Source organism: Macaca mulatta, chromosome 8 (genome assembly GCF_049350105.2).
Source record: "Macaca mulatta isolate MMU2019108-1 chromosome 8, T2T-MMU8v2.0, whole genome shotgun sequence".
Classification (NCBI taxonomy): Eukaryota; Metazoa; Chordata; class Mammalia; order Primates; family Cercopithecidae; genus Macaca; species Macaca mulatta.
Window position 1 is genome coordinate 153,176,538 of NC_133413.1, and position 12,210 is coordinate 153,188,747.

Consider the following 12,210-nt stretch of genomic DNA (forward strand, 5'->3'; position numbering starts at 1 on the left):
CTCAACCCCTAGCCTCCGAAATAGTGATAGAGGCTGCTGGAGAGAACTGGGGGGCTCTTCCCACTCGCAGCTGGCCAGGGGTCCCAGGACCCCAGCAAAGGATCTTGCAGGTGTTGGTCTTGAAGCAGGCATCCCCTCTGAGGCATCCCATCAGCGATTCCCTGACTCAGGGGTAGAGCTCCCTCACCAGGGCAGGAGCCCAAGGGGGTGGGGTCCTTCATCTCTCTTCAGGGCCAGGGAGGGGCTGGGTGTGGCCTGGGCAAAGGAGGGAGGGAGCGTGGCAGCTGAGACTAGGACCCTGCTGCCCCAGGTGGGGTGTGTGGGAGCCAGTTAGGCTGCAGGGGACCCGTGCCGAGAGCTCCAGGCGCAGGGCTTCACCGGGCTGCCCAGAGCAGGGCCCACAGCAGGCTGGCTGCGATGCTGGCCCACAGGGTCCCGGGGCTGCCCACCAGGCCTGCGGCTGCGCTGTGGTTGCACTGGCTACCCTGGCAGCAGGACACAGAGGGGGCGCAGCCGTCGGAGGACACAGTGCTGTTGGAGCACGTCGGGGAGCAGGACTTCATGACCAGGATGCCGCCGGGGCTGGCTGTGGAGAGAGGAGAAGACTCTGTGGGTACCCTGTGTCATCTGCCAGCTGCCTGGCCCCGGGGAGGCCCGAAGCCTGGGACGCATTGGCATCATGGGCACAGCCTGTGCTGGGAGACCCTGGGGAGGCCCCTGCCCACGGGGCTTGGGGTGGCAGCTTGGAGGAGCAGGTTTCAGACAGACTGTCTGCTGTGGGCAAGGTCCTTCCTCTGGCCCAAGGGGATCAGTCTTCCCTCAGACCAGGCTCCTCCATGACATCTGGGGCCAGGAGCAACTGAGCGGCTCCTCCCTCCCCAGTCTCATTGCAGAGTTTCAGGGAGCAGAGGAAAAGCCCAGGTCCCACGCTCGTCCAAGTCGGGAAATGGTCAGGGATGAGGATGGGGCAGGCTGCTCAGCTGCAGAAGCTCATGTCCTGTAGGGAAAGGGAGGCAGGGTCCGCCAGGGGCCCTGGGGAGCAGGTAAGAAGGAGCAGGCTTGCAGCCTCAGGCAGCACTGCTGTCTGTGTGAGACTCCCCTGGCTTCTGCACCTGCGCCGTGGGGGCCACTCAGAGCCCAGTAGCCTTGGGTAAAGGGGAGCTGCTTCCCTGAACCCACACTGCTCAGAACACTCTGGAAGCTGTAACCTTGACCCACGGGGCCTCTTGTTGAAAGCTGGGTGTGGGACTGGGGGCTTCTATGGCTGTTTCCTCATCGCCACTGTCTTGGGTTAAAGGAATGAATTCCTGATGAGCGTTCAGAGCAGTGGGGCTGCACGGCCGGTGCCGAATGCATAGCAGTCATAGCTGCGTGTAGTTACTAGCAGGGTTTAGCGCCATGTTCTGTCCAGCTCTTTCCCGGCCCTGGCAAAGCAGAGAGACAGAGCTGCTGCCAGGTCTGGATGAACGGAAGCTGCTCCCGGACTGAAGAGAGCATCAGAGCCGGCAGGTGTTCCCCGGAGGGACCCCTTACCTCTTGCCCAGTGTGCGGTTCTTTACGTAAGTCCCATGGTTAGTGAACCTACACTCTGTTCTTAAGTAAGGAGCTTTGTTTTTATGGGTAAAATGGAGCAGAGGCAGCGTTAGCTGGCCCCGCCTCTGAGTAATCCCTGGGGAGACCTGGGGCGGGCCCAGACACCAGTCACTGGTCAGATGGTTTGGAGAGAGAAGGCCCCGAGCTCCAGGGAGAGTGAGGCCACGTCAGAGCGTGGGCCTTAGGCCTTTGTTTCCTCGCCTGTGAAATGGGGACATTCAGCTGGGCTGCCAGGGAGCGAATCAGAAGTCAGACAGAACCACTCAGGGCCTGGCGCTCTGCGGGATCGATAGTGACACCTGTTGGTGTTGAACCCAGGGGCCTTTCTCTTTAGCCCCCAGACCCTCAGGGGGCCAGGCAGCCCCTGCTTCTCCACCCACGTGGAGTGACTCCAGCAGGTCGAGGGCCCGGAGTCACCGGCTGAAGTCACTGCCGGTGGGTACAAGGGCACCTGGTAGATTTCCTCTACCCACCCATGCCTGGACGCGCGCCTGCCAGAGGCTTTTAGACCCTGGTGTGTGCTCAGGACGCCTTCTGTCCACTCTGTCCTCTCGGCTACCCACCCCAGGTGTCAGTTCTGCCACCCCATTACCCCATGTCAGGCTTGGCTGTAACGCCTGAGGCCCCTGGGGGATGGGCCCTGGAGATCTCTGTCAGGAAACGCTGCCTGGCCAGACAGACAGATGGACAGACAGAAGCAGGCACAGTTAGGGGCCAGCTGGAGGAGAGGCGGGGGGCGGACAGCAGCCCTTGCGGGTATGGGAGGAGCGCCGAGGCTTCCAGCAAGGGGCGCCTGGGGAGAAGAGTGCCCCTGGCCCGTCTCTAACTGGCTTTGCTTGCAGCTTGGGGGGTTGTTGTTTTCTGACCACCACCCGCAGCAGGTCCTCCACGGGGCAGGGCTTCGGGCCTCTCTGTTCCTGCCTAGTGCCCACTGCAGTGTGGGGCCCATATTATACACTTGGCGGGCAGCTGTTGGGGGATGCAGGCAAGAGCAGCTTCTCACCATGCCACCCTCTGCATCAGGTGTGGCCAGAGTGGGGTAGGAGTGTCCCCTAGCCCTTGAGAGCAACAGCTGGTGTCTCTGGGCAGCGCCAGGCACCTTGGCACCCTGGGAAGGATGCTGTGTCTCCCCGTAAAATGGGGTGGCTCTGTGTCCAAGCTGGAGGGGACTTTGTGGTCATTGGGATTTGTAGGAAACCGGGCCAGAGGATGGGTCCCCAGGACCACACAGGGAGGCTGCCTAACACCCCTGCCCCTGCACAGAACAGGGAACTGGGAGGGCTGCCCCAGAACCACAACAGCTGTGATTTATGGGGGCTAGAGGCCCCCACAGACATGATCCCAACGGTGACAGAGACCCACCAGGAGAGAGAGCCCTCATCCCCTTCCCGGACATGGATATTGAGGCTCAGGGGTGACTCTGTCTCCAGGGTCTCACAGGTCATATGTGACCGTCCTGGGTGTGAGCCCATCAGTCCTCCCCCTCCAACCATATCCCAGGCCTCTTTCCTTCTCAGGGACAGGACCTTCCTCAGTTCAGGGTTCCCCCCGTCTCTGGCCCCACTGCCCTTTCCCAGGCTTTACATTCTCAGGGTCTCCACTGCCTCTGCAGAGAGCTTCCTCCCTCCTGCCCTCCCCAGGTCCTCAGGATTCAGATATGACCCCCAGGCTCCTCCAGCCTTTGAATGCTGACCCTGCCTGTCACTGCCACTGCCCCACATGTGAGCTCTGGGACCCCGCTCAGCCTGCAGCTCAGAAGAACCAGATCTAAATGAAGAAGGGTCCACAGGAGGCCAGAGGACAGAAAGGGTGTCATCAGGAGGGCAGAGCTCCAGGCTCAGCTAGAGGCACCCAGGGCAGAGGCTGGCAGAGATGGACATGGGGCACCTTCCAGGAGGGCTGCGTTTTCCAGGCTTCTGCATACACACCACCTGCTCTCTCCTGCCCTAGTATTTTAAACGGGTGTCCTCTGGTTTAAGCTGTAAAGCCCCTTCTTGGCCCTGTTCTGACGATCCTGCTGGGGAGCTGTGGGGCTTCCTCTAACACCCGCAGAAAGATGTGATGATGAACATAGGTGCATTAGCCGCTGCCACTGACAGCCTGAAGGGTGTGGATGCTGCGGGATCCTTTTGGGAGGGCAGTGGTGTCCCAGGGTCTGGACCAGGGCAGGGCAGGGGCACCCAGGTGGGGAGATGCCCGGTGGGGCAGGGTTGGGTGGGTAGGCCTGGCCCAGGTACTCACTGGCCCATGTGATCACACAGTACTTGTTGGTCAGGGCGCACTTCACCAGGGACTCGCAGTGCTTGTGGCTGCAGCACACGTGGCAGTGCAGGGCCTGGACTGGGGCTGCCACGTGTGCTACCCATCAGTGTGAGCCTGGGGCTGGGGCTGAGCGCCAGGCTCCCAACCCACCCAGCTTTGCCCCTCAGAGCTGCCTCCTCCGCCCTCCCTCCAGGGGAGCCTCCAGTTCCCTGGGATGGGCCAAAGGGCTAGGGACTTCGTGGTGGTGACCACTCCCTCTGTCCCTTCTTGTTCTGTGTGTGTGAATGCCAGGCTGTCAGCATGAGGGAGGGGTATGTGTGGGGCAGGTGTAGGCTGCCCCAGGTCTCACGAAGGGTTTTCCTAGCCCCTTTTCTTCCCATGGCTTCCTTAGCACCTGTAAACTCATGCACACATCTGCCTCCCTGTCCTCTGAAGCTGTCACTGGGAAGAGGACTGGGGATGCTAGAGAATGTAGTGGAGCCACATCAGCTAAATCAGGAGATAAGATGGATGGATGAAGGGGTGGCTGGTTAGGTGGGTGGGTGGGTGGGTGGATGGATGGAAGGGTGGATGGAAGAGTGGATGGCTGGAAGAGTGGGTGGATGAGTGGCTAGATGGGTGGGTGAATGGGTGGGTGGGTGGTTGGGTGGATGAGTGGGTGGATAAATGGGTGGATGAGTGGAAGAGTGTATGGGTGGGTGGATGGATGGAAGGCTGAATGGGTGGGTGGATGGGTTGGTCGGTGGGTGGATGGATGGATGGTAAGAAGTGTAGGTGGATGGGTGGGTGGAAAAGTGGAAGAGTGGATGGTGAGTGGATGAATGGAAGGTTGAATGAGTGGGTGAGTGGATGGAAAGGTGGATGGGTGAAAGGGTGGGTGGATGGGTGAAAGGGTGGGTGGATGGGTGAAATGGTGGGTGGATGGGTGGGTGGATGGGTAGGTGAACGAGTGGAAGGGTGGATGGGTGGGTGGATGGATGGAAGGGTGAATGGGTGGGTGGATGGGTGGGTGGGGGAATGAAAGAGCGAATGGATGGATGGATAGAAGGGTGGATGGGTGCATGGGTGGATGGGTGAGTGGGTGGATGGGCAGGTGGACGAGTGGAAGGGTAGAAGGGTGGGTGGATGGGTGGATGGGAGGGTAGATAGGTGGGTGGATGAGTGGAAGAGTGGATGGTGGATGAATGGGTGGGTGGATGGATGGAGGGTGAATGGGTGGGTGGATGGATGGAGGGTGAATGGGTGGGTGGATGGGTGGGTGGGTGGCTGGATAAAAGAGTGGATGGATGGATGGAAGGGTGGATGGGTGGGTGGGTGGATGGGTGAGTGGGCGGATGGGCAGGTGGACAAGTGGAAGAGTGGAAGGGAGGATGGATGACTGGAAGACTGGGTGGATGAGTGGGTGGATGGGTGGGTGAATGGGTGGGTGGGTGGATGGGTGGATGAGTGGGTGGATGAGTGGAAGAGTATTCAGGTGGGTGGATGAGTGGGTGGATGGATGGAAGGGTGAATGGGTGGGTGGAGGGGTTGTTGGTTGGGTGAATGGATGGATGGTCAGAAGCATAGGTGGATGCGTGGGTGGATAAGTGGAAGAGTGGATGGTGGGTGGATGAATGGAAGGGTGAGTGGGTGGGTGAGTGGATGGAAGGGTGAATGGGTGGGTGGGTGGATGGATGGATGGTCAGATGTGTGGGTAGATGGGTGGCTGGATAAGTGGAAAAGTGGATGGTAGGTGGATGAATGGAAGGATGGATGGGTGGGTGAGTGGATGGAAGGGTGGATGAGTGAGTGAGTGCATGGAAAGGTGGATGGGTGAAAGGGTGGGTGGATGGGCGGGTGGATGAGTGAAAGGGTGGGTGGATGGGTGGGTAGATGGGTAGGTGAACAAGTGGAAGGGTGGATGGGTGGGTGGATGGATGGAAGGGTGAATGGATGGGTGGATGGGTGGGTGTGTGGGTGGATGAAAGAGTGAATAGATGGATGGAAGGGTGGATGGGTGGGTGGGTGGGTGAGTGGCTGTGTGGGCAGGCAGGTGGACGAGCGGAAGGGTGGAGGGGTGGGTGGATGGATGGGAGGGTAGATGGGTTGGTGGATGAGTGGAAGAGTGGATGGTGGATGAATGGGTGGGTGGATGGATGGAAGTGTGAATGGGGGGAATGGGTGAGTGGGTGGATGGAAGAGTGAATGGATGGATGGATGTATGGGTGGGTGGATGGATGGAAGGGTGGATAGGTGGGTGGGTTGATGAAAGGGTGTATGGTTGGATGGATGGATGGAAGGGTGGTTGAGTGTGTGGGTGGATGGGTGAGTGGGTGGATGGACAGGTGGACAAGTGGAATGGTGGATGGGGGGTGGGTGGATGGAAGGGTGAATGGGTGGGTGGATGGGTGGGTAGATGGTGAGTGGATGAGTGGAAGAGTGAATGGTGGATAAATGTGGGAGTGGATGGCTGGAAGGGTGAATGGGTGGGTGGATGGATGGAAGGGTGAGTGGGTGAGTGGATGGGTGGGTCGGTGGGTGGATGGAAGAGTGGATGGATGGATGGAAGGCTGGATGGGTGGGTGGGTGGGTGGAAGGGTGGATGGTTGGATGGGTGGACAGAAGGGTGGTTGGGCGGGTGGGTGGATGGGTGAGTCGATGGAAGGATGCATGGGTAGAGTGGCAAATGGTGGACAGAAGAAGGGATGGGGCATCATGATGTGTACAAGGAGGGGTGTCTTCAGAGGTGTTATACTTCTTACTGTCCCCATCTTCTATCTGAATCAAAGTGTCCTCACCTACAAAATGAGAGTAATAACAGCCCATGCTGTGGCCTTTTTGGAGGAGGAAATGATGAAATGCACAAAATATTGGCCCCTGGCCCACACTTCTTTACTGTGAAAGGATTGCAGGGAGCTCCAGACAGGGAAGCCAGAAGCAGCTGGGTTGCCTTACCTAGGGCAGGTGTGGCTCTGGGGACTTCACATACAGTAGGTGCTTAAGGGCTGTTGAGAGAGTTATCTGCCTGAAGCCTGCTGGTGATGCCCATACCCCAGCCATGTAGGGGTCTGCAGCCAGGCCCTGGTCCAGGCTGCAAGTGGGAGGAACATGGGTGGTCTGTGTTCCTGGCTGGCACCTGTGTGCTGTGTGGTTGCCCCCAGCTTCCAATGACATTGAGGACTGGGTCCATGGGCTCCATGGGCAAGGCTGAGAGATGTACCGTCTCAGGGCCCTGAATGGAAGAAGGGCAAGGTACCATGGATGCCCTGGGGAGACACTTGGCCAAGAGGGAACAGTTTTGATAGAGGGCAGGGAGATCTGGGAAGGCTTCCTGGAGTGGGTGGCCCTGTAAGGACATGGGTGGATGGATTTCTATTTGTAGTTGGAGGAGAGACACTTGGACAGAAAGTGCAGCAGGGAAGAGGGAAGGCCAGATTGTTCAGGGTGTGAGGCCCCAGGAGCTGTGACAGGGTGTGACAGGATGTGACAGTGGGTGGAGAAGCCAGAAACACCACATCCTGGTTTGGAGGTTGTGCCGCCCAGAAAGACATCTTTGAGCCTTTTGTATCAGGACTTAGGGGTGGAGGCAGCGAGAAAGGTGCCCTATAGGGGGTATCTTGTAGGGGTGTCCTGCAGGTGAGTCCTGTAGGGTGTCCTGTAGGTGGTGTCCTGTACAAGTGTCCTGTAGGGGATGTCTTGTAGGGAGTGTCCTGTAGGGGCATCCTGTAGGGAGTGTCCTGTAGGGGTTTTCTGTAGGAGGTGTTCTATAGGGGTGTCCTGTAGGGAGTGTTCTGTAGGGGTGTCCTGTAGGTGAGTCCTGTAGGGGGTCCTGTAGGTGGTGTCCTGTAGGGAGTGTCCTGTAGGGGATGTCTTGTAGGGAGTGTTCTGTAGGGATGTCCTGTAGGGGAGTGTTCTGTAGGGGTGTCCTGTAGGGAGTGTTCTGTAGGGGTGTCCTGTAGGGAGTGTTCTGTAGGGATGTCCTGTAGGAGGTGTTCTGTAGGGGTGTCCTGTAGGGAATGTTCTGTAGGGGTGTCCTGTAGGAGGTGTTCTGTAGGGGTGTCCTGTAGGGAGTGTTCTGTAGGGGTGTCCTGTAGGGAGTGTTCTGTAGGTGAGTCCTGTAGGGAGTGTTCTGTAGGGGTGTCCTGTAGGAGGTGTTCTGTAGGGGTGTCCTGTAGGGAGTGTTCTGTAGGGGTGTCCTGTAGGGAGTGTTCTGTAGGGGTGTCCTGTAGGGAGTATCCTGTAGGGGTGTCCTGTAGGGAGTGTTCTGTAGGGGTGTCCTGTAGGAGGTGTTCTGTAGGGGTGTCCTGTAGGGAGTGTTCTGTAGGGGTGTCCTGTAGGGAGTGTTCTGTAGGGGTGTCCTGTAGGGAGTGTTCTGTAGGGGTGTCCTGTAGGGAGTGTTCTGTAGGGGTGTCCTGTAGGGAGTGTTCTGTAGGGGTGTCCTGTAGGGAGTGTTCTGTAGGGGTGTCCTGTAGGAGGTGTTCTGTAGGGGTGTCCTGTAGGGAGTGTTCTGTAGGTGAGTCCTGTAGGGAGTGTTCTGTAGGGGTGTCCTGTAGGAGGTGTTCTGTAGGGGTGTCCTGTAGGGAGTATCCTGTAGGGGTGTCCTGTAGGGAGTGTTCTGTAGGGGTGTCCTGTAGGGAGTGTTCTGTAGGGGTGTCCTGTAGGGAGTGTTCTGTAGGGGTGTCCTGTAGGAGGTGTTCTGTAGGGGTGTCCTGTAGGGAATGTTCTGTAGGGATGTCCTGTAGGAGGTGTTCTGTAGGGGTGTCCTGTAGGGAATGTTCTGTAGGGGTGTCCTGTAGGGAGTGTTCTGTAGGGGTGTCCTGTAGGGAGTGTTCTGTAGGGGTGTCCTGTAGGAGGTGTTCTGTAGGGGTGTCCTGTAGGAGGTGTTCTGTAGGGGTGTCCTGTAGGGAATGTTCTGTAGGGGTGTCCTGTAGGAGGTGTTCTGTAGGGGTGTCCTGTAGGGAGTGTTCTGTAGGGGTGTCCTGTAGGGAGTGTTCTGTAGGGAGTGTTCTGTAGGGATGTCCTGTAGGAGGTGTTCTGTAGGGGTGTCCTGTAGGGAATGATCTGTAGGGGTGTCCTGTAGGAGGTGTTCTGTAGGGGTGTCCTGTAGGGAGTATCCTGTAGGGGTGTCCTGTAGGGAGTGTTCTGTAGGGGTGTCCTGTAGGGAGTGTTCTGTAGGGGTGTCCTGTAGGGAGTGTTCTGTAGGGGTGTCCTGTAGGAGGTGTTCTGTAGGGGTGTCCTGTAGGGAATGTTCTGTAGGGATGTCCTGTAGGAGGTGTTCTGTAGGGGTGTCCTGTAGGGAATGTTCTGTAGGGGTGTCCTGTAGGGAGTGTTCTGTAGGGGTGTCCTGTAGGGAGTGTTCTGTAGGGGTGTCCTGTAGGAGGTGTTCTGTAGGGGTGTCCTGTAGGAGGTGTTCTGTAGGGGTGTCCTGTAGGGAATGTTCTGTAGGGGTGTCCTGTAGGAGGTGTTCTGTAGGGGTGTCCTGTAGGGAGTGTTCTGTAGGGGTGTCCTGTAGGGAGTGTTCTGTAGGGAGTGTTCTGTAGGGATGTCCTGTAGGAGGTGTTCTGTAGGGGTGTCCTGTAGGGAATGATCTGTAGGGATGTCCTGTAGGAGGTGTTCTGTAGGGGTGTCCTGTAGGGAGTGTTCTGAAGGGGTGTCCTGTAGGAGGTGTTCTGTAGGTGAGTCCTGTAGGGAGTGTTCTGTAGGGGTGTCCTGTAGGGAGTGTTCTCTAGGGGTGTCCTGTAGGAGGTGTTCTGTAGGGGTGTCCTGTAGGAGGTGTTCTGTAGGGGTGTCCTGTAGGGAGTGTTCTGTAGGGGTGTCCTGTAGGGAGTGTTCTGTAGGGGTGTCCTGTAGGAGGTGTTCTGTAGGGGTGTCCTGTAGGGAGTGTTCTGTAGGGGTGTCCTGTAGGGAGTGTTCTGTAGGGGTGTCCTGTAGGGAGTGTTCTGTAGGGGTGTCCTGTAGGGAGTGTTCTGTAGGGGTGTCCTGTAGGGAGTGTTCTGTAGGGGTGTCCTGTAGGAGGTGTTCTGTAGGGGTGTCCTGTAGGGAGTATCCTGTAGGGGTGTCCTGTAGGGAGTGTTCTGTAGGGGTGTCCTGTAGGGAGTGTTCTGTAGGGGTGTCCTGTAGGGAATGTTCTGTAGGGGTGTCCTGTAGGAGGTGTTCTGTAGGGGTGTCCTGTAGGGAGTATCCTGTAGGGGTGTCCTGTAGGGAGTGTTCTGTAGGGGTGTCCTGTAGGGAGTGTTCTGTAGGGGTGTCTTGTAGGGAATGTTCTGTAGGGGTGTCCTGTAGGAGGTGTTCTGTAGGGGCGCCCTGTAGGGAGTATCCTGTAGGGGTTTCCTGTAGGAGGTGTATCGTAGGGGTGTCCTTTAGGGGTTTCCCATAAGGGGTGTCCTGTGGGAGTTTCCTGTAAGGGGTGTCCTGTAGGGAGTGTCCTGAAGCGTGCCACGTACAGGGATCCTGTAGGGGTGTTCTGAAGGGGTTTCCTGTAGGGGATATTCTGTAGGAGTGTCCTGTAGAGATATTCTGTATAGGTGTCCTGTAGGGAGTGCTCTGGAGGGAATGTCCTGTAGAGGTGTACTGTATGGGGTATTCTATAGGGGATGTTGTTTAGGGGGTGTTCTGTAGGGGTATCTTTTAGGTATGTTCTGTAGGGGTTTTATGTAGGGGGTGCCCTGTAGGCTTCCTGTAGGATGGTCCTGATGGGGATGTCCTGTAGCAGTTCCCTGGGCAAAGCACACCTGCTCTGACTTCAGAGCGGGTGCCTGCTGCATGGATGGCATCTTCTGCACCTGTGCAGCTAATATCCATGTTCTTGGGGTCCGACCCTGACCATCCTTGCTCTCCCTGCCTGCAGCTGGGTTCCTGGTGCTGGTGGGGCTGGGAAACACTCCTAGGTTCCTCTGAACAAGGACCTCACATTACTGCCACTTCTCTGTAGGGATCCTGGCAGTCCCTACGCCCTCGGGCTGTGGTGGGAATGAAGGGGTCACCTCCTTAGATGCTGGGAGCAGTGACCAGCTCCCAGCAGGCGCTGTCTGACCGTCAGCATCATATGGGCCAACCTCCCAGAAAAGCTAAGTGAGCCCCAGAGAGCACAGGTGTCCCAGGCCAGTGTCCCCATGTCCTGACTCAGCACCCTTGGCCCCTTCTCTCCCATGGTTGTCCCCTGATATATGGAGGTGTCGTGCCCTTCCATACAGGAATGAAGGGATCTGAACGGGGCACCCTAGCTTGGGCAGCCTGACCTTGACTTCTGCACTTTCCTGATGCCCCTCCATCTGTCTTTCCAGCCTTCCGTGGGCCCCTCCTCAAGCTAGGACTGCTCCCCTAAGTCCCCAGCCCTCCCCCCTTCTCCCCTACCCTCACCCCACGCTCGGGAGAAGCTGATGGGGCTAATTATCCCTAGCTGATAGTTATTCAGCTGATAATCACACGCTCCATCACCTTCCACCCACAGCCCCCGCCTCCTGGCCCCATTTCCGGCCCCAAAGCCAGGTCATCAAGGTCCAGGTAGAGCGGGGCTAGAAGGGCGGTGATGAACTAACCCTGGTTTTCTTAGAACTTTCCTGTTTTAGCACTAAGAGTCCAACATCCCAAGAATTCCCCTCTGTCTTGGGAAAGGGGGGACGGAACCCAGGCTGGAGCCCAGGACCAGCACGGGGGCTCTCCCCACACAAGCCATAGAGACCCCAGAAGCTCTCCCTGTAGGAAGAGGCCTCCCCCAACTCCCTGCAGCCCCCAGCCCAGGCTGGTGGTCCTTGGCAAAGCCTACCCTGCCAGCGCCCGGCCCCGGGGTGCCCAGTCTGTCCCCATCCCTCCCCGGGGGTGGCCAGCATCTTACCCAGGGCAGCACACAGAGCAGCCAGAAGCAGCAGCACCAGGAGGAGCCTCATCGCCAGGGACTGGGAGCCACAGTGCGAAGGTGCCTTTATATGGTGGCCGCCGACTGAGCCAGACCTGGTAATTTAGCCGGAAGGTGCGCTGGGGAGAGCAGGGCTGGCCTGACTCACACCACTAGGCCTCACTTGCCCCACCTCCAGGACTCTCAGAAGACACCTGTGCCCCACTCTGCTGTCCCTTGGTCCTGAGTCTCTGGGCCCCTACTCCCTGCAGCTTCGGCCCTGTCCTGGGAGTTCTCAGAGGGCCATGGCTCTGCCTCTGCAGCCTGGGGGGACTGCCCAGAGCGCTTCTGAGTATGCACAGCCCCCTCCCCACTGCTTCTGAGTATGTACGGCCCCCTCCCCTCTGCACTCTCCCTTGCACCAGGGCAAGCAGGGGTCACCAAACCCATTCTAATGGGGAAACTGAGGCACCGGAGACTGGAAACTGTGAGCCAGTGCTGCTTAAGCTTTAGTGTGCCCACAAATCACCTAGGATCCGGTC

The 12,210-nt window shown here is 58.1% G+C and overlaps 1 long non-coding RNA gene across 1 annotated transcript; it reads right to left on the reverse strand.

Annotated features, from left to right (window-relative positions):
• Positions 1-239: 239 nt before the first annotated feature.
• Positions 240-11,839, reverse strand: LOC144330884 (uncharacterized). The gene is made up of 2 exons (XR_013397503.1): positions 11,669-11,839; positions 240-586 (listed from the first exon to the last, which is right to left on the reverse strand). It is a non-coding gene; the product is annotated as an uncharacterized LOC144330884 (long non-coding RNA).
• Positions 11,840-12,210: the final 371 nt, after the last annotated feature.